The 22460-nt window shown below is 32.5% G+C and overlaps 1 non-coding gene across 1 annotated transcript; it reads left to right on the top strand.

The window, feature by feature from the left end:
• Positions 1-19193: 19193 nt before the first annotated feature.
• Positions 19194-19267, top strand: TRNAI-AAU (transfer RNA isoleucine (anticodon AAU)). Its single transcript has one exon. It is a non-coding gene; the product is annotated as a tRNA-Ile (tRNA).
• Positions 19268-22460: the final 3193 nt, after the last annotated feature.

Here is a 22460-nt window from a genome sequence, read left to right as displayed (position 1 = left end):
AATAAAATTACACAAATATTGATAAATAACCTGCGAAGGAGAAAAGCAGGTTAACCAAAATAAAATCCTCCTGTAGCCTGAAAAAAATATTGAACAGGAGTGAGCGTTCGACTCAGAGAGTAAAATATCAATTTTAACCATAATCTCTATAACTATCTAAAACTAATGCACCCTGTAGAGTGAAATGCAACATCAACATCATTTTCACATCATAACATCAAAAAGGTAATTTGGAGCACTTACGCACCCTGTAGCATCAATCATAACATATGGGAGCTGATCCCCTATACAGCTCTCTTAAATCCAACTTTGGTGCAATGATGAACTCAAGCCGGACTTTCGCTTAATAAACCAAATCGAGGGTCCCAGCGAAGAACTCAAGCCGTGACTATCCCTCGAAGGATCGGGTCCCAGTGAAGAACTCAAGCCGTGACTACCCGTCCTATCCATAGTCCACACCACATCACACGCACGCCAACGCACGCACACTGCTCTAAATTACCACAACAACATCATGGCACTTTAACAGTTATCAATGCATCATAAATTGTGCCTAGAGTTTAACTACATAAATATATGCATATAAGTGATGCATGGGCATGCTGAACATATAATAATATCAAAATTACAATTAAAATTAATATTTTACTCACAGACTTGACAACGGTCATTGTGACGGCTGGACGGAGGAAGAAGGTTGTCCCGGCTCACCTGACAATTTTATTACAATTATTTAATAAATCTGACTCAATACAAACAAAGAAAAAGACCAATACGTCCTAAGTCGTGCCGAAAATCCAGTGAGTCTCCCTATACCTAGGACCTACCCAACCTGCAAAAGGGCTCAAAACACACTTCTATACTCACAATCCATATATCCACAACTCAATCACATCACACAGCCCCTCCTGGGCCCATCAAATCAATCATCCGTCACAATATGTAAAATTTCAATTTAGTCCTTATAATTGACCATTTTTGCAAAAACTGCCCAAATAAGTTCTAAAAATTCTAAAACTTTGCCCCGGGGTCCTTAGCAACATTACTAAGCTATTGCAAAAAGAATCATAATTTTCTAAGCTACCACGAATATTTTATGGATTTTTAATCCTATTTAAGCACTAGAAAATTACGAAAAAGTAAGGTTCGGGTTTACCTTTGCCGATTCCGACTTCGGGGACGCGCTCGGGACGTCTGACAATGGGGGGCTAGCCATAACCTCGGTCCAATTCGGAGACTTTTCCGTGCAGTGCATGCCGAATTTCGTAGACCCGGTCAACTGTCGAATTTCCGCGAATCGAGGATACCTACACGAAGCCCATAACACGGGGGTTAGTATATAAATTTTTCAGAATTTTCTAAACTCATTAAAGGCTCGGAAAAACACTGCGAAGTTCCGTGGGACCCATCGAAAAACGATGTCGAAAAAATTTGAAATTTATGTCGCCGCGAAGCTCTCGATGAGTGGAGCGTGCTGGTACCCTCGGTTTTCTCGTGGGATTCACGGTTTTCGAGAAATCTAGCCCAAAAATCAAAATGGGCTAAAATCTTCCCGAGCAAAAATCGGACAAACCGCTCGATGGATTTCGGCGTTCTTGGTGTCTATGGAAAGCTCTTGCCGAGTAGATGATTTTAGACACAAGACCCGGTCCAATTGATGGCCGGATCGACCGAATTTTGGCCGGAGAAGCTGAAACGCCGCGCGCGCAAGGGAGGGAATTCGCGCCGCTTCCAGCAGATTCTGGCGGCCGGTGGGAGGTCGGGTGGCGCCGGTTGGGGTGGCAGAGGAGGTGGTGGCCGTGGGAGGGAGGAGAGAGAAAAGAGAGAGAGAAGGGGAGAGGGAACGACGCGCGCGGGGAAGAAAAAAGGAAAGGGAGCCGGTCCGATTCGACCAGTCCGATCCGGTCCGGTTCGATTCGGCCAGTTCGATTCGAAATACAAAATTTTGAATTTTTACTCTGCCTTGGGACCGAAAACGAGGTCCAAAAATTCTGAAAAAATTCCAGAAAACTCAAAAAAATACGTAGACTCCAAATATATTTTTAGTTTTGCCACGTGGTCTTTAAATTAATTTTTAAAATTCATCAAAGTTTATATTTTCGGAAAATCGAACCCGATTTTTAAAATCCGAAAAATCTCAAAAAAATTCCTAAAATTTAAATAAAATTAAAATACCAAAAATGCTCATAAAATTTAAAATTTTGGGGTGTTACACAAGGTGTCACCGTGGAAGAAGGTATTGAGGTTTGGAAGAAAAGGTAAGTTAAGCCCTAGGTTCTTTGGCCCATATGAAGTCATTGAACGTGTGGGTCCAGTGGCCTATAGGCTAGCTTTACCACCAAAGCTAGACAAGATCCACAATGTGTTCCACGTGTCTATGCTCAGAAGATACCGCTCAGATCCTTCACATGTCATCTCCAGGGAAGAAATTGAAATACAACTGGATTTGACATATGAAGAAGAACCTCTACGGATCCTGGCTCGGGAAGTGAAAGAGTTGAGAAATAAGCAGATTCCACTGGTGAAAGTGCTTTGGAGGCACCATAACACCGAGGAGGCAACTTGGGAAAGTGAAGAAACGATGAGGCAACAGTTCCCTCAACTGTTTGCATCAGGTAAATTTCGAGGACGAAATTTAAATTAGAGGGGAAGAGTTGTAACACCCTCCCTGTAGCAACTCCGTACATTCTCTTTATTCGGTGACGGTGTTAGTCAGGACACTAAAACGATCGGAAAAATATTTAAACTAAAGTGAGGACCATAATTAACTCAAATATTAATAAGAAAAATTTATTAAAAATTTTAGAAATAAAATACAACTAAGTCAAATGAGTAGGTGCCCAAGCGATGGGTAACCTGGAGGAAGTTGCGGTTCGCAACTAGGAGCCCTAGACCAGGAAAAATTCATAAAATAATTTTGGGACTCCAGAAAAGGGTCATTGAGGTTCCTATGGCATTATAATGCCAAGAAAATATTTAGAAAAATTTTTCAATCGGTACAGACAATTTTGACCCGTTAAGCCAAACGGAGGGCATTTTGGTCATTTCGCCTTCAGAGACGATTTTTGGCCGACTTGTCCAGTTAAGTAAATAATTATTATGATCTAAAATATGAATAAATATTACTAAAAATTAAATTAAAAAAAATAAAAAAGAAAGAAAAAGAAAATGACTTAAATCCTTAATTATGACATCACTATGATGTCATTTAAATGCCCTCCACTAATCAACATTCAACAACACGGCAAAAATTCTTTAAAAACGGAAAAATGATAAATTAAGAAACCAATTTCTGGTTTCTTCTTCCTCTTCAAGCCGTGACCCTCTCTTCCATCTCCCTCCATTAAAATTTCTTTCATCACTTCCATTTTCCCATGAATTTTCACTACAAAACCCTAGACATCTTTCATTAAAACTTGTCTATACCTCTTGGGGAAGTGTTTGGCAGCCTAGAAAAGGAAAGAAAGTGAAGTTTAAGCTTGAGAAAATTCTGCCCTACAAGAGGTTAGTGCCTATTTACACATAAATCTCTCTTATTCTATGTTAGAGACTTAAAATGAGTAAGGATTTGTGAATTAAATGAATAAAATTTATGTGTATGTACACCATGAATTTCGGCAGCCCTAAGGAAGGGATAAGATTGATTGTTTTTGATGGACTTAGAGTAGACTAGAGATCATGTTTAAAGAATATATATATATGTGGATAATGAATTAGTGAGTTAAATAAGGTATCTTGTGTAAATTCATAATGGGAATTAGGGTTTTGGGAGTGAAACTTGGACTTTGTTCATGAAATGGTGAGTGAACATTCTAATAGTCATTTAGTGACCATTTGAAGTAAGTTGACCATAATTTGAAGTGAATTAGAGTATTACAAACTGAATTGGTATGCTGCCTAGTGAGGGCAGCAGGTGAGGCTGTGAGTCCAGCCTGTTTGGACTGCCATAACTCTGGCTGTGTAGGTTCAATTGGTGTTTGGCCAATTGGACATGAAACTAGACATATAATGGCACAATTTTGGTGAAGAAACCATGCCCAAAAGACCAAAGCAAGTGGACCAAAAACTGGCCCCAATCCGGATGTCCTGCAACCAGATTCTGCAGAATGACCAAATGAACAGTAATTGTTCATTTGGCCATAACTCATTGTAGAATGGCCCAATTGACCTGAAATTTTTACAGAAACAAGTTAAGATATAGACAAACAACTTTCATGAAGAAACCTACCCCAAATTATGACCAGAACCTATCCAACAAGGCAGTTGCAGTCACTGTTCACTGCACTGTAGATATGGTCAGTTCTGCAATTTTTCAATCCGGCCAGCTGTGGTTTTTGGACCATAACTGGAGCTAAAAAACTCCAAATGGAGTGATTCAAAAAAATAAATTCAACTAGACAAAATAAGGAACAACTTTCATGTTTATCATTTTCTCAAATTCTCACTGTAACAGCAACTAATGGAATAGTAAAGTTTAGGTATGAAAACTGAAAAATTCTGCTCCCTTAGTTTAAGCTTAGAAATGGTATTGGTGATTAATGCCAACAAGTTTTGAATGCAAAATGTGGTATGTTGGGAGTGTCAAAACTAATGTACCTATTTTCTATGAAAAAGTCAACATTTTTGTTGACTAATGAAGTGAATAGTAACATCAAAACTTGAAATTCAAAAATTAAAGAATTCTAAAGTATCAAATGCCCTAGTATACCTAACAAGATTGGTTTGGATAGTTTGGCATGCCAATAGGGTTCAGTTAGCAGTACTGCACATGGCATTATGCCATTCTGTGATTTTATGGCTTTTAGCCATTTTAACATTGTGTTGAGACTTAGCCTCGTGCCTCATATTATTTACAGCTTGTTAGCTGTTCTGTTGCACACCGGGAGATACATATGTGACCGATGGTGTGACGGCCCGAGGTACTTGATACCCAGTGCCAGTTTACCCGTTTATCCAGTCGATCGTTCAAAGATAGGTTACTTGGGCAACCAAAAGAATGAAAGTGGATAAAGTTAACGAAATAAATGATTATAACGAGTACAAAACAAGTAAAACATCGATACATTCAATGCATATTTATTACTGTTATTTCTTTTTATTTTATTATTGGCACCACTAAGCATATTTGCTTAGCGCGTTGCTTTTGCCACGTGTAGGTTCTGGAGATACTGATCGAGAGCCCAGTAGACCGCAGACTGGGTGAGACCATCCTGCAGCTCTGCATAGTGTCCGTGTCACCTCACCATCTTCAGTGCATTGGTAGGACACTAGGTTTCATTTTGGTATTTTGTAACTAATTTTTTTATTTTCTCATATGTAATTGACCTTATGTAATGTATTTTGATGTCCATGTAAAAAAAATGAAAATTGTGGTTATGAATGTAAAATTTGAGTATTTATTTATTGCTTGTATATAAGTATCATGAGAAATGAATGCTTGAGTAATGGAAAGGTTGTTGAAAATCATATTAAGACTTTGTTGATAAAATGGAGTTGGGATTGTTTGGAAATGATTTTGGAAGTGTTTTTCACAGGTTCCGAAGAATTGTTTTCTCCATTTTTAGCCGGTACTCTGCCGGATTTTCTATAAAATTTTCGGAACCTCAAATAAATTATAATGTCAATAAAAGACTTAAATGAATTATATTTCACAAGTTATATTCAAAACTATGATCAAAATTAATTAAGATAAAATAGAGTATTCCGGTACACCGTGTGACATATCTTACTCGGATATACTGTAGACGGGTAAGGGGTGTCACAGAAGATGAATCAATTTTTGTCTCTTTTAATTTCTTTTATATCCATTAATTGTATTTGTCTAATTTTGATTGGCTAAGGATTTTAATTGCATCATCATGACATCATGCATATGTCATTAATGAGGTTTTATTTTCATTTCATTTTATTTCCTTTCTTCTCTTCTTTTTTTTTTATACTCATTTCCATTTAAATTTTTATCAATATTTTTTCATATTTTATTATATAAATCTCACTTAATTAAATTGACATTTGGTCAAAAATCAACTCTAAGGGTGAAATGACCCAAATGCCCTTCTTAGTGCTCATTATATCCTAATTACCTTTACCGATTGACATTAAAATTTCTTGCATTTCTTGACATTTTATTATCATCTAAACCTCATTAATCCTTCAATTAATTCCCCAAATATTTATCTTACAGGGTTTTCCCACGGGTCTGGGGTCAACAACTGTATTCACAGTCGCTTCCTATTAAGGTTACCCATCGCCGAAGCCTTGGCTCATTTAACCTCTTTGCATTTCATTTCTTTAATTCCTCCTCAATTTTTCTTAGTCCTTATTTAGGTTATTTATGGCTCCTCACTTTACTTTAAGTCTGGTTCAGACATTCTAGCTGTCCGGACAGACATTAGTCACTGGAACAGTAGAATGTACGGACTACCTAAAATGAGGGCGTTATAGTGTGTACAAGGTGTGAGGTGTGTAAGAAGGCCAAGTCTAGGGTGATGCCGAATGGCTTATACATACCCCTACCCGTGCCTAAGGCACCGTGGGTTGACATTTCTCTGGATTTTGTATTAGGATTGCCTAGGTCACAGAGGGGTCATGACTCTATTTTTGTGATAGTGGATAGGTTCTCTAAGATGGCACACTTTATACTATGTAGAAAATGTGATGATGCATCTTATGTAGCTAACCTATTCTTTAGAGAGGTAGTGTGCTTGCATGGCATTCCTAGAACTATTGTAAGTGATAGGGATGTAAAATTTTTAAGTCATTTTTGGAAGGTGCTTTGGGGAAAGTTAGAAACTAAGCTTTTGTTCTCCGCTACTTGTCATCCTCAAACGGATGGGCAAACTGAGGCAGTGAACAGAACTTTGTCTTCACTATAAAGAGCTATGATTAAGTAAAATTTGAAATCCTGGGAGGATTGCATACCATTCATTCAGTTTGTATATAATAGGATGGTGCATTCATCTAGTGGTTTCTCACTATTTGAATTAGTGTATGGCTTTAACCCACTAACCCTTTTGGATTTGTTGCTTTTACCAATTGATGAGATTGATAGTGTAGATGACATAAAGAAGGCCAAAATGGTCAAGAGGATGCATGAACAAGCTAGGAGCCAAATTGAGGCTCAAAATGCCAAATATGCTGGTAGGGCAAACAAGGGCTGGAAATCACTCACTTTTGAGAAGGGTAACCTTGTATGGGTACACTTAAGGAAAGAGAGGTTTCCTAACCAAAGGAAATCTAAATTATAGACAAGGTGTGATGGACCATTTAGACTGGAGGAGAAGATTAATGATAATGCTTATAAAATTGACCTCCAAGGTAAGTATGGTGCTATTAGTGATACTTTCAATATTTCTGATTTGTCTCCTTATCATGATGTAGATCCAAATTCGAGGTCAAATTCTTTTCGAGAAGGAGGGGATGATGAGGACATCATGGTGGACCTTGAAGCACCACAATTCAAAGGAGCCATAAAAAGGTCAAGAGCCAAAGCTTTGCAAGCACTAATCATGGAGCAAGAAGCCCTAACACATTCGGCCAACACTATGGAGAGTCAATTGGAGTGCTTTATAATATTACAACTACATATTCAAGGTGATCCTAGCTTGGCCGAATTAGGAGGATGCTATTTGAAGGATTACTGGCATGCCATATGGATGGTAACGTGATAGCTTGGATTAGGTGGCAGAACATGTGGATGATGTGTTGGCATACTTACCTATCACTTTGGTTCAAGTCATTATCCATTGTACAAGTGATGAGTGAAAAATGTCATTATCCAACCTTTTTGCATTTTTAGTAAAAGCTAATGTTCCAAATCTGGTTGCAAGATAATGACAGACTTTAGAGGAAAAAATCTAACTTTGGAGGCCTTTTTTTTGTAGTTAAGTCATTCAAACATTTAAGAAAAGGTATTGTGTAATAACCAACCAAGCATGGACCATTAGGCATTTGCCATGCTTAGCCAAACAGCCATATAAACTCCTGGTTATTTATTTTATAAATTTTTCAGATCAGGTTTTATGTTTTTAGAACTCTATTAGAGAGAGTTTCTAAGAGCTTAAGCTCAAATACTCATAAGTGAGGTTATATTCTTTGCTAAGTTCCACCTAGAACTTAGATTCAATACAAGTTTTGTCACTTGTATTGTCTTAAGCATATACTTGAGATTACTTGGCACAAGTTGATATTTTATTTCAAGTGTTTTGACTCTTTGCAATCTATTTTTGTTAGTTAATATATTTTAGGTTTCTCTTCTCTAAATTAATGTTGTGATTTGTTTGGTAATGTTTAAGTGTGTTTGAGTTACTGGAGTTAATCTTGGTTACTGGATTAAATCCTTCATGCTTGGCCGAACCTAACATATCCTTCCTTAGCAATTCGGGTAGGCTTTCATCACTGAGCAGAAGCTCGCTCGGATAACCCAGACCAAGCAGAAGAAGAGTTAAAGGAAGATGAGCAATGGAAATTGCTTGCCCAGCCAACCGAGCATTACCACTCTTGAGCAATAAAAGCTCTAGTTAATCAAAAGGCTGGATTTTTAAGAGAGAATATCGAAATATCCATCTGATATCCGAGATTCATACAACTCATGCAGATAGTTACAATGGCTATTTGGCCTTTTGTTTATAAATATTAGAGACAATCATTAAATATGCATACTTATTCTGCATAAATTTCTATAGAACCTCTCAATTGTTATCCACTCACTCACAATCAATAATTTTTAACTTGAGCGTTGGAGTACCTGGTCAAAAACCTCACTTTTTTTTCTCTTTTGTAGGTTTATGTGGCATCTGATATGGTCTTTATAAGCTCACGACCGCTTCATATCATATAATTTATTTATTATTGAAATAAATATATAATTATTAATTTATCATATCGTATCATTTATTTTATTATTGAAACTAATAAAAAAAATAAATAATCTAAAAAAAAGAAATTAAAAATTACTGGGAAAGTGAAATTGGAGTGGTAAATTGAAAGTAAGAAAAATGAATTTTAGTAATATCAAATAAATCTTTTATCTTTTCCTGTTATAAAAAAATTTGCAAAAATAAGAAAAATAAAAGAACGTAATTCTATTTATTTTTTTTATTTAAGAGAGATTAAAACAAACGCGCTGCTTGCAGTGCATGAACATGTTCATGAGGGAGAATATAAGATAGAGTACCTTGTATAGAGCTAATAAAAAAGGTAGCTAAGTGTTCTATCAACTTTTATCAACCAATTTGGTTCTTCTTTTTTTATTATTATTATTTTTTTTGTTCTCACGATTTTTTTTATTTTTTTTATTTGTGTTTTCTTGGTTTTTGTGTTTTTGTCAATGGCTCATATTTGTGCTATTTTGAGATAAATTATAAGAACTTGTTCTTATATCCATTTTTATTGATAGATGTTGAATTTATGTATTTCCTCTTTAGTGGGAGTGTCAAGACCCAACCTATGGGTCGGACCGGCACTAGGACCTGGGCCAACCTAAAGCCTCCGAGGCCCGTAGTAAGCCTAACTATTCATCAATCCAACTCTAAGGCCCATTTGGACCCAATTTCAAGAATTCAATCGGACAGAGTCCAGCCATAAAATGAACCTTTTAACGGGGAGTTTTTGACTCACCCGACCTGTAAACACAACATATAATTAATTGGGGAGCTCAGTTCACCCTCCACATACTCATAATAACATAAAGTCAAATGGGAGCTCAGCTCCCTCATCCAATCCAACATACATACATATAATAAGTTTACAGGTCCAACCTGGCAAATTATATTACAGACCCAAATCAAATAAATATTTCTAATACATGCGGAAATTCTAGGAGTTAATAAAATTACACAAACATTAATAAACAACCTGCGAAGAAGAAAAATAAGTTAACCACAACGATAATCCTCCTATAGCCTAGAAAAATAATAAACAGGAGTGAGCGTTCGACTCAGAGAGTATAATATCAATTTTAACAATAATCTCTATAGCTATCTAAAGCTAATGCACCCTGTGGAATGAAATGCAACAACGTTAATATTTTCACATCATAACAGCAAAAAGATAATCTGGAGCACTCACACACCCGATAACGTCAAACAATACATATATGGGAGCTAATCCCCTATACAGCCCTCTTAATCTAACCTGTGCCAGCGAAGAACTCAAGCCGGACTTTCGCTTAATAAACCAAATCGGAGTCCCAGCGAAAAACTCAAGTCGTGTCTACCCCGAAGGACCGGGTCCCAACGAAGATCTCAAGCCGTGTCTACCCGTCCTGTCCATAGCCAACACCATACCACACGCACGCCAACTTATGCACACTGCTCCAAATTACCACAACAACATTCATGGTACTTTAACAATTATGAATGCAACATAAAACGTGCCTAGTGTTTAACTACATAAATACATATTTATAAGTGATGCATGGGCATGCTTGAACATATAATAATATCGAAATTATAATTAAAATTAATATTTTACTCACAGATTTAACCGCAGTCACTATGGAGGCTGAGCGGAGGAGGAAGGCTGTCCCGACTCACCTGACAATTTTATTACAATTATTTAGTACATTTGACTCAATACAAACTAAGAAAAAGACCAAAGATGTCCTAAGTCGTGCCGAAAATCCGGCAGAGTCTCCCCTATACCTAGGACCTACCCACCCTGTAAATGGGTTTAAAACGCACTAATATATCCACAACCCATACACCCACAACTCAATCACATCATACAACCCCTTCTGAGCCCATTCAAACAGTCATCAATCACAACATGTAAAATTTTAGTTTAGTCCTCATAATTTACCCCTCTTCCAAAAACTACCCAAATGAGTTCTAAAAATTCTAAAACTTTGCCCTGCGGTCCTTAGCATCATTACTAAGCTAATGCAAAAGAAATTATAATTTTCTGAGCTACCACGAATATTTTATGAATTTTTAATCTAATTCAAGCACTAGAAAATTACGAAAAAGTAAGGTTCGAGTTTACCTCTGTCAATTCCGACTCTGGGGACGCGCTCGGGACGTCAGATAACGGTAGGGTAGCTAAAATTTCGACCCAATTCCAATACTTTTTTGGTAGCTTGTTTGTTTGGCCAGAAATTCATAGACCAGGGCAACCGTCTAATTTTCGTGAATTGAAGGTACCTACACGAAGCCCACAATACGAGGGTTAGTACATAATTTTTACGGAATTTTCTAAGCTCATTTAATGCTCGGAAAAATACTACGAAGTTTTGTGGGACTCACCGAAAAACGGTGTCGGAAAATTTTGAAATTTATATTGCCGCGAAGCTCTCGACGAGTGGAGAGCTCTAGTACTCTCGGTTTTCTCGTGGGGTTCATGGTTTGAGAGAAATCTAGCCCAAAAGTCGAAATTAGCTAAAACTTCTCGGATAAAAATTAGGCAAACCACTCAATGGATTTTGGTGTTCTTGGTGTCTATGGAAAATTCTCGAGGTGTAGATGGTATTTGACACAAGACCTGGCCCAATCGATGGTCGGATCGGCCGGGAAGGCAAGGCGTCAAGCTGCGCATCGCGTGACTTCGCGAACGTTTTCCCGGCGTTCTAGGCGGCGATCGGCGATGGGGAAGCACTGGGGCGGCGAGCCGGCGAGGTGGGGAGGCTGAGGCGGTGGCTGGCCGGCGTGGGGAGGAGGGAGGAGAGAGAAAATGGGAGAGAGAGGAAGAAAGACGGGACGCGCGCGGGGAAGAAAGAAAAGGAAGAAAGAGGCCGGTCCGATTCAACCTGTTCGATTCTGCCGGTTCGATTCAGGATACAAAATTTTAAATTTTTACTTTGCATTGGGACCGAAAACGATGCCTAAAAATTTCGAAAAAATTCTAGAAAACTTAGAAAAATTTTGTAGAGTCCAAATATATTTTTAGTTTTGTCACGTGTTCTTTAAATAGATTTTTAAAAATCATCAAAGTTTTATATTTTCAGAAAATCGAACCCGATTTTTAAAATCCAAAAAATTTCAAATAATTTCCTAAAATTTAAATAAAATAAAATATTAATATTACTCACAAAATAATAAATTTAAAAATTAAGGGTGTTATAGGGAGTTGTTTTATTATCTTCATTTTTATGGTGATCTGTCCTTTTTATGAGGATTTCTAATTACTTTTTCTAAATAAAAGAATCATAATTTGTTTTTTTTATTAATTGAATATTTTATATCTTAATTTGTAGACGTGGATTCTATCAATGGAGTCTACTAGTGCATCATATTCTCCACTAATGCATGGTAGCTTTAATTTATTTGTGTACGTCATGCACAATAAGTTTTTGAAATTAAACCAGATATAAAAAATTCAGAGAGATTATTTTAGCTTTAAAATCAAGGAAAAGATCAATTACTACTCCAAATATTTATATTTACTGTTAAAATCATTTTCAAACAGAAAGACCAATATTATAACTTTTATGCTTAATTTATATTATAAGTTTTATGCTTAAAAAATAAGCTAGTAATAAAAAATAAAAGTCTTTAAAAAAGTACAAATAGAAAGTTATATGATAAATTCCATTGAAAATAACATAAATTATATTAAAATTAATTTTGAAATTAAGTCTCGGCTTATTAGCTCAGTTGGTTAGAGTGACGCATTAATAACGCGAAGGTAACAGGTTTGAGACCTGCATGGTCCATGATAATGCCATTTCATTTTTTTTTCTTTTATTTTCTAAAGAAATTGCTTATTTATTTAATAAAAAATAAATTTATGTTATGGAGATATAAATCTAGATATTCATGTCTAAGAATTTCATCTTATAATTAAATTAAAATTCACAATTTTTTTTTCTAATGAAACGATTTATTTATTTATTTATTTTTCATATTAATTTCTAAGAATTCCATCATATTACTTACGTTAAAACACATATTAACGTATAATTAAAAGGGAATGATAATCTTCTTGTTCTTAGTGATATGTTTTGGGTTGGCATAAAACCTTTTTTTTTTAATGGACTTATGTGAATTTTATCCGATCTCATGAGCCATAATCATTGGTAATGATCTTATAGTTTTCAAAATGACTTTCTCATTTGGTTTTTTTTTTTAATTAAATTCAAAATTTTTTAAATTGATTTTGAGATTTGACTAACATTCAAATATGATTATCAATTCTTGTCTAAACTACAAGATTAATGGTAAGACACACTATTGAATATATAACTTTTATATATTTATATCTTAAATTCGAGTTTTATTAAATATTTTTTGTTCGATAATGACAACTTGTTTTTTTTAATAATAAATATCATAATTTTTAATTGTTTTATTATATGATATTATATTATTTATATTTAAGAAATTATTTTAAATTAATTATTATTCTATCTAATTGATTAAATTTTTGTTAGAGCATGTTATTACTAATATTAAGCTTATTTTATTTATCTAAATTAGTGACTAAAAAAATAGAGTATATTGGTAGGTAAGAGTCATTATAGTTAAATTATTTTATACACATATAATACAGGAGAAAAAAAAAGAAAAGTAATGGAAATATAATAATAATAATAACATGGATTTAAATCAAAATTCAGCAGCTAATCAAATGGAAGAACCAATTTAACCCACCAATCGAAAGCTTTCTCCACCTACCACCCCTTACACACGTCCTCTCTCTCCTTGATTCTCCTTTCCCATGTTTTGTCCCTTTCTTCGGCAAGCTAACACCACCAATAACCAGTTGCTAGTCACCTTGCGATGCCAGAGGTTCAGTAGAGGACATAAGGCCGTCAAGTAGTGAGAGGTGAAGCTAGGATCGCTCAAGGGAAGAGAACCACGTAAGCCTCGACAACCAGCCTCCTCCCCTCATCCATCCCTTCTCCGGTCAACCTCCATTAATGCCGGCAACGCTTACTATAGCCCAGATAATGTCCGATGAGTCTGGTAGCACCACCAGCAGTGTGAATCAATGGCCATCGAGGCTGGTTGCGAGGAGAGGAAAGGAAAGAATAACGTCCCTCTTCCAAGCTACTTGTCGGTGTTCTTCACTTCCAACCACCGTCGAATTTATGGGGGGGACTCTAGACAATTCAGACTACCAAAAACAACCACCAATGGTTGATTCCATTAAGGAACCAGTGAGAAACATAGAGGAAAAGAAATGGATGGGTAGTGGCGTCTTGGGGCTCTTTCTTGGCGATCCAAGACCGCCTTTGAACTCAGCACGATGAAACCTTAGGAATGGGACCAACCTTGCTCTTATCAGACAAAGTTTAGAAAATATGATCATCAGGTGGTCCAGATCGCTCGGCGAGATTTTGAGTTTGTCAATGACCATACATTAAATATAATTGTATGATAATTATTAATAATTTATGGGTTTCTATTTAGGTGCGATTGGATTGACAATAGCTCACTGACACTTAGGACTGAGTTTTCAGGTCAGTCCAACGCTTGGCTGAGTGTCCTGGAAGGTGATCGTGTTTGTAGTCATTCCCAGTGTTTTCAAACATTCTGGACGTATTTCAGGTAGCAAAATTTATAAAGGTAGTCCCTAACTCAAGTTGTGTCATTTGTGTCTTAATTAAGCTAGCTAGTTAAATCTATAAAATATTATTGGCTTATTAAATTAAGTAAAATGAGTTTAATTAATAAAAAGATAATATAAAGGATTTTCAGGAATATTTTCATAATTTCTGAAGTGCTGAAAATAATTATTTTGGATTATAGAGGAGTGAGGGACCTGAGCTATAGTTTGCATGATTGAACTTAGATTAGATTTTTTGTGAGCCCCGGATGAACATTATAATTGTTATTGTGGGCCTGAGGCTTGATATGTTGCTGTTATTATATTTTCTTGCAGGGGGTTTAGGTCCAATTATAGGAAAAACTCTGCTAAAATTTTGATAAGACCTTAGGAATTATTCTTACTTCTTTAATTAAATTAATTGATTAATTCTGTTAGTAAACCGATAGAGAAATTAATTTAAATTTTGATATGACCTTAGGAATTATTCTTACTTCTTTAATTAAATTAATTAATTAATTCTGTTAGAAACCGATAGAGGTCAGTGTGTCTGCATAAATGACCAGTGCCAACTAACCTTTCTTATCTCTAGCCAGACCAGCTGCAATTGAGTTAACTACTCTGTGAGTTGGATATTGATTATTTTTGTAATTTTAATATTATTTATAGTTTTGGCATGTTCATATATTTTATAAATATAATTACATATTTGGTTAAATAAATTAGAGCATTTTTATTGTTGCATATTTTTTTATTGATAATTACTTGTATTTAACGCCTTGAGGATAATATGGGGCTATGTATATTTTATATATTGTATATAATATATATAAATTGGATGGGTAAACTGATATGGAGTTCTGTGTGTATATTCTTGCTTCTTTAATTAAATTAATTGGTTAATTCTATTAGTAAATCGATAGAAGTCAACGTATCTGTATAAATGATCAGTGTCGGCTACCCTTTCTTGGCTAACATTTCTTCTCTCTAGTTAGACCGGCTGCAATTGAGTTGATTAGTCTGTGAGTTAGATATTGATTATTTTTGTAATTTTAATATTATTTATAGTTTTGGCATGTGGTTAAATAAATTAAGAGTATTTTTATTGTTGCATATTTATTTATTGATAATTACTTGTGTTTGCCATCCTGATGATAATATGGAGCTGTGTGTATTATATATGGTATATGATGAATATGAATTGGACGAGTAGTCACCGCTTGAACTAGTCTCGCTAAAACTTGATCTTTATGGATATGAAAAATTGAGGTAAGGCATTGCTTTGAGTTGATCTCGCTAGTCTCCGCACTTGGATTTAAATAAAAGCCTTGCTTGAGTTGAGCTCACTGGCGAAATTTGGATTGAAAGAGCTGTATAGGGGATCAACTCCCATATTTATATATTGATATGATACACTAGGTGCGTGAGTAGTTCTAAATTATCTTCTCCTACGAGTATTGAGCGAATTGTTTGTTATATGTGTTGGATGTAAATTTTATGATAAAATTGTATTTGTTTTAGATAGTTGTAGAAATTCCATTTATGATCAATATCTAAACTCATTGAGTTAAACATTCATTCTTATTCAATAATTTTTTCCAGGTTGCAAGAGTAGCAATTTTTCTTCAGAGTCTAAGTTATATTTTTTTCTCGTAGGGTATAATATTATTAATTAGAAATTTTTATTTATTTATTAGTTTATTTAAATATTTATTTTATTTTTAGAACTCTATTGTGATACTATTTTATAAATACATTGTATTAATTAATAGTATTATATAGTCTGTACATGTTGAGTATCATGGTTAAATTGTACTCCTTTAGCTGTGAATTTTAGATAGATATCGATTTAAATTGGCTCAAATAAATTTATAATATTTTATTTTATTTTATTTTATTATATTCTTTTTTTGCCTTGAATTTAGTGTGATCATAAGTCTAAAAGCAATAAGACTTACTACAAATTTCGAAAGTTTTATATTAGTTCAAGTCCTGGTGCCAGCTCGATCAGTAAGAAATACGCCTTTCAAATTCAATGTTTATAAATAAATATTGCTCTACTTATGCATAAAACAGGACTAAATTCCAAAAAGCTAGGAAGGAATAAAATATATCAAAGAGCCTATCCAAGCTAGAAGAAGAGAGCCAAAGGAATCTTAAGACAAACACTCTCTCTATATTGAGAAAAGCAATAGCTAGTAAGGGCACAACTAAACAATTATTTGAACTTGAAAATATAAAAATAATAAGGTTTGAAGAATATCCAACTAAAAAGCTAAAAAGCACTTCTAAGTATTCTTTTGATTATATTCAAACGGATTCAATTTCAAAAAATTTATTACAGGAAATTAAAAAAAAATTATAAAAGTTACTGACTCTTTACTTATAAAAAAGGGTATCAAGATAATTAAAATATAAATTAATTTTTACCAACTAAGACACTGACTGAACACCAAGAAAAAAATTTATAAGCTAAATTATTTAGTAGGTCAAAAATTGGGCATAAATGTAGCGATGAATGATAAAATATATCGATTAAATATTGTGTCAATAATAATTGATTATAATGTACTTAATAGGTAAAATTAAACAGAAAATAAAAAAAATTTTAGAATACCAAAAAATTATACCGAACCACTAGAAATTGTTAGTAATTACCGATCATAATATGTTTAGTAAGTAAAATTAAACAAAAAATAAAAAATAAAAAATATACCAGCCACTAGGAATGGTTATTGTTATCGACTAGATGAATTTAATAGGTAAATTAAACCAAAAATAAAAAAATTAAAATTTTTAAATGCTAAAAAAAATACCTACAATCTAATTAGTAAATTATCTATTTTGGTCAGTAAATATAATTACAAATTAAAATCCTCCTCAGTAATATTTATTAGTTAAATTTTTAATTTTTTTACCGATTAAAATATTATTTTTATAATTTTTAGCAATAAATATGAATTTTCATTTTTTAAAATACTTAAAATTATTTATCATATGAAGATAAAAAATAAATTTAATTATTTTTCTAGAAATGATAAATAATATCAAGTATTTTAAAATATGAAATTTCATATTTAATTATTTAAAAATGTGAGATAATAATATTTTTTATATATTTTTTTACCAAAAATTATGCCTATTTGAATATAGTTAAAAAGTTGTGAGTTAATTTAGATAAAAAAAAAAAAAAACTTGACTTATTTGAACATTTCAAAAAATTGAGGGAAAAATTTAAATTTTTTCCTTTTTCTAGCTGAAGGGTTCACTGAAGCCGCCCACACTTATCTCTCTCTCTCTCTCTCTCTCTCTCTCTCTCTCTCTCTCTCTCTCTCTATATATATATATATATATATATATATATATATATATATTGCCATTCTTGTGGGTATTTTAATACCTTCCCTACTTTCTTTATGATTTACATGTTTTATTTTCTATTTTTTTAAGCTTCTTTTTATTTTCCTTAATATAAAAACAATAGTTTCTTATTGTAAATTATCATTTATTTTTGTAGAAATAGCAAATTGACAATTTAATACAACTTTATTTTAATTAAAATAATTAACCAATAGTTTTTTTTTAAAAAAAAAAATTAACCAATATTCTTTTCTCTAAAATTTTTCACTTTATAAAAACTCAACTTCCAATCTGATTTGAGGGAGAAGATAATTTTTATTTATGACAACTCTTCCTTCCTCTAAATATTTTCTTCCTCTTTGTTTTTTTATTTTCATAATTTTTTCTGCTTTTTTTTCTCAATGTTTTTTTTTTAATTTTTGTATTTTTTATTTTTCTATATTTTCTTTCAATAACTCTTAGATTTATACCATTTTAAAATAGATTCTAAGAATTTATTCTCAGATATATTTTTATTAATAGATCTTGAGTTTATTTGTCTCTTCTTTAACGAAATTATTATATTCTGTCTCAATTTTTACAGTGATCCCTACTTTTTGTAAGGACTCGATATAAGTTTTTTTTTAGTTAATTAATAAAAGTATTATCTTTTGTTTTATTTTAAATAAAAAGACATAAATATTAGATTTTTTTTTTGGTGCATTCCCAAGGAGGTATCCCAGGCCTTTACATTTTAATCCGTGGATGCCTCGTGTTTTAAAGCGCTCCATACACAACGCCCGGATCGAACCCGGGACGTTGCTTAAGGGAGGATGAGCCCCAACCACTCAACCACACCCCTGGGGTTCATAAATATTAGATTTTAAATCTTGTTTGCAGAGATGGGTCTTCTACTGATAGAGTCTAGTCGTGCAGTTTTATTCTTCCACTGATGCATAATAGCTTGAACTCATATGCATACGTCATATGCAGCAAATTCTTGTAAAATCAATCTAGGATTTTTTTAAGGAGATTATTTTAATGGCTAAATCAAATAAATGACTAATAGCTATTTAGAAGATTTATATCTATTGTTAATATCATTTTCAAATAGAAAGATTTAATATCATAAATTTATATATGATCTATAAGGGTGAGGTTTTGTCTGATTTATGATTATTTATAATGCTTTGAAGTTTTTAATTTTATTAATGAATTTATATTTAAAAAAAAAACTAATAATCAAATGCAAAAATCTTTAAAAAAATATAAATAGGAAGTTATCAGATAAATTCTTTGAACGTATTTATTTTTTGTTTTTCCTTTTTCTGTATTATTTATTAATAAAAATTTTGAAACTGAAAAGCAAAGGCCTATTAGCTCAGTTGGTTAGAGCGTCGTGCTAATAACGCGAAGGTCGCAGGTTCGAGACCTGCATGGGCCATAATTATAGGTTTTTTTTTTAATGAAATTATTTATTTATTTAATAAAAGAATTTTTCTATTAAGGAAATTTAAATCTAGATATTATTTTCTAAAATTTTCATTTTATTACTAGGTTGAAACATCGATTAACACATAATTAAAAGCATCTACAGTTGAATGAGTGCAAAAGCGCTAAGGCGTAGTCAATGGAGATTGGGTCGAGTAGAAGGGACTTGATTTCAAGCCTTGTGAATAGAACAATCCACGTTGAGAAAGCTTTCCCCTAATGGGTAAAACAGTAGCTCGACTCTGAAAATAGTCGAAACTAGTTGATCACCGAATACTTGAAAATATTTGTTTGCTTGGGGTAATTTGGCTAGGGAACTTAGAGTTACCAGAAAGTAACTCTACCTAAGTAATTCCAAGTTTCTTAACATAAATTGCAATACTTCCTACTTTATCCTTTCTCAAATATTATATTTTTATTTGGAGTAACGATATCTATGTCATTTTCGTTATCATTTCCTACTAATAGACTTTACTTTCTGAAAATTTAATATACCAATTAAACACATTCAAACCATATTTTTTAAAAAATAAATTCCTTACAAGTGATTTTACAGAAAGTATACTTCCTGAAAATTAGATAATTTTAAACCAAACGAGTCCATAATAAGGCTATGTGAATGGTACATGAGGAATATATCCAACAACAAAACTAAAAGGTACTCCTGAAGATTTGCAGTACACAAGAGGAATTGAAGTGATAAGCAAGAGAACAAGGTATTTTCTAAAAGACACCCATTAGGTGACAAATCCCAAACATTATTATTATTATTATTATTATTATTATTATTATTATTATTATTTTATAATTTTTCTAATTGCAGGAGGAAAGAAACATGGAGGTGTTCTTGAATGTTTTGGCACTTTTGAGGTGTCAGTTTTGTTTGGAAGCTATTGGATTTATGCTATCCAGTGTATTCATTAGCTTTAAATATAGTTGCATTATTATTCATAATTAAAAAAAAAGCTGCTCATCTCAGCTTATTGCCTTGGCATTTTCTGCAGTTACTTAAGCTAATGTTCCACCTCAGATCATCACCTTATAGTATAGTAATACCTACAATTGTCTTTTTCCATTTTCCATGAGCACCTAACCCTAAGCTATTATTTCCTCTGGTATATAACATCAAGGGATGGTGGAGTGAGAAATTTTTTTGTCCAGATTCAATTCACTGTAAATTCAACATATAATATGGAAAAAAAAAATTCTTACATTATAAAATTATGACATAAATATATGAAATTTATATATTTAATAGATCGTAAAATTAAGACATAAATATATAAGACTTATATAGATGAATCTCATTATGTATCTTTTATCTCAGATTCATAATGAATCGCATATAGACAAAAGAGAATGTTGGAACTCACATATTAAACAAGTGAAATTTACATATTTGTGTCTTAGTTATATGATACATCAAGTCTACTAAATAAATTTTTTTTGGTAAGATTATATATATATATGTGTGTGTTATGAAAACACTTTTCTTGAATATATTTTCCATTGGATACTAATCTGCCATGCATATAATAATGAGTGTTTAAGTTTAAAATTTTTATATCAAATTATTTTTGCCAAATTAATTATCAATGAGAATGCTAAGTTTGTTTCTTCTTTACATAGTTTCTGATGTCTTAAATACAAATTTTAATTTTTTTTTTTTTTGGTTTCAATCTACCATACAAGTACAATAGGGTACCAAAATACAAAAGAGTTGATGATGCCTAATATTCCTTCTTTCAAGTCCCTTCAAACTATAGTCAATTGGTAATATATAGATAAATTTCAACAACTACCCCTGAACTTATATAGTTATAACACTATAGTCCTTTAATTTTAAAATGTAACATAAAACCCCCTAAACTTTTAACTTTTGCATAGTAAAATCTCTCTCACTTTCAATTATTGATTTTTCAGTTAGAAACTGATATGAATAGCTCACACATGACACTTAGTCAATATTTCTCTCTCCTTTCTTATGCAAAGTGCAAAATAATTCTCTTTATGCATAAAAAATTATTCTGCCTATAGAAAGAAAAATGATTCAATTTATACATGACTTGAGAGAGAAAGATAAATAATGACTAAGCTCTATGTTGGAATTGTCCAAGTCAGCGTCTAACTAAAAAATTGGTAATTTGAGGTTAGAGGGATTTTACTATGCAAAATTTAAAAGTTAATGGGGGGTTTTATATTATATTTTTAAGTTAAGGGACTGTAATGTTACAACTAGATAAGTTCAATGACAATTATCAAAATTTATCTGGTAATATATTATATACATTTAAAAACAGTGCTTGATGGCTTGCTATTACAGTATTTCATATGGCTATATCTGTTTTGCACCTTACCTAAATTTAATTTATTATAGATTCAATATATAAAATGTATGGTGATATTTACTTATTAAATATATAAGTTTCACATGTTTATATCTTAAGTCTATAATAGATCGAATCTAGACAAGAATTTTACTTCTTTCTATGCTCATATATAAAATCAAAATCCTTTATAATTAGTGTAGTGAGTTCCTATATCATAGTAATTATAGAAACTAAATAAATTATCAAATGCATTATTAGATAAAATAAATAAATATAATTTTAAATACTAAACAAATCAAATATAATAAATTATATAATAAAAAAATTGGTTCTTTACCATATAATGAATCCCTATATCTAATTATATAAAATAATAATATTTCACTTACAAAGACATTTGATTATTTGCTTTCAATATCATATAACTATGAAATGTTATTCATTTTCAGATTTTTTTTTCAAAAAGCATATGGAGATATTTAAATATTAATTTGAAATATTTTCTTTTTAAAATTTAATGGAAGAGCACAATAGATTGATATAGGCTATACAGTGACAGATAATTCTTTTCTTTCTTATTATGTACAGTTGTATAATTTTAGAATAAGTTGATAAAAAAACTTGAATATAAAATCTTTCCTGCACCTTAAAGTAGAGAAAGACTAATGGGGTAATCGTGGACAGATTTGCAGTGAGTAATTAATCCAAATAAGACAAGTAACCTGCCATTATCCTCGTCATCATTCTTGCAGTCATTATTACTTAATAATAAATATATTCTATGGATTGGAGGCTCTCCCTTCAACAAGTGCTAAA

The sequence above is a fragment of the Hevea brasiliensis genome, chromosome 9 (genome assembly GCF_030052815.1).
Source record: "Hevea brasiliensis isolate MT/VB/25A 57/8 chromosome 9, ASM3005281v1, whole genome shotgun sequence".
Taxonomy (NCBI): Eukaryota; Viridiplantae; Streptophyta; class Magnoliopsida; order Malpighiales; family Euphorbiaceae; genus Hevea; species Hevea brasiliensis.
The sequence above is the reverse complement of the archived record's forward strand: the minus strand, read 5'-3'. Positions and strand labels throughout refer to the sequence as shown.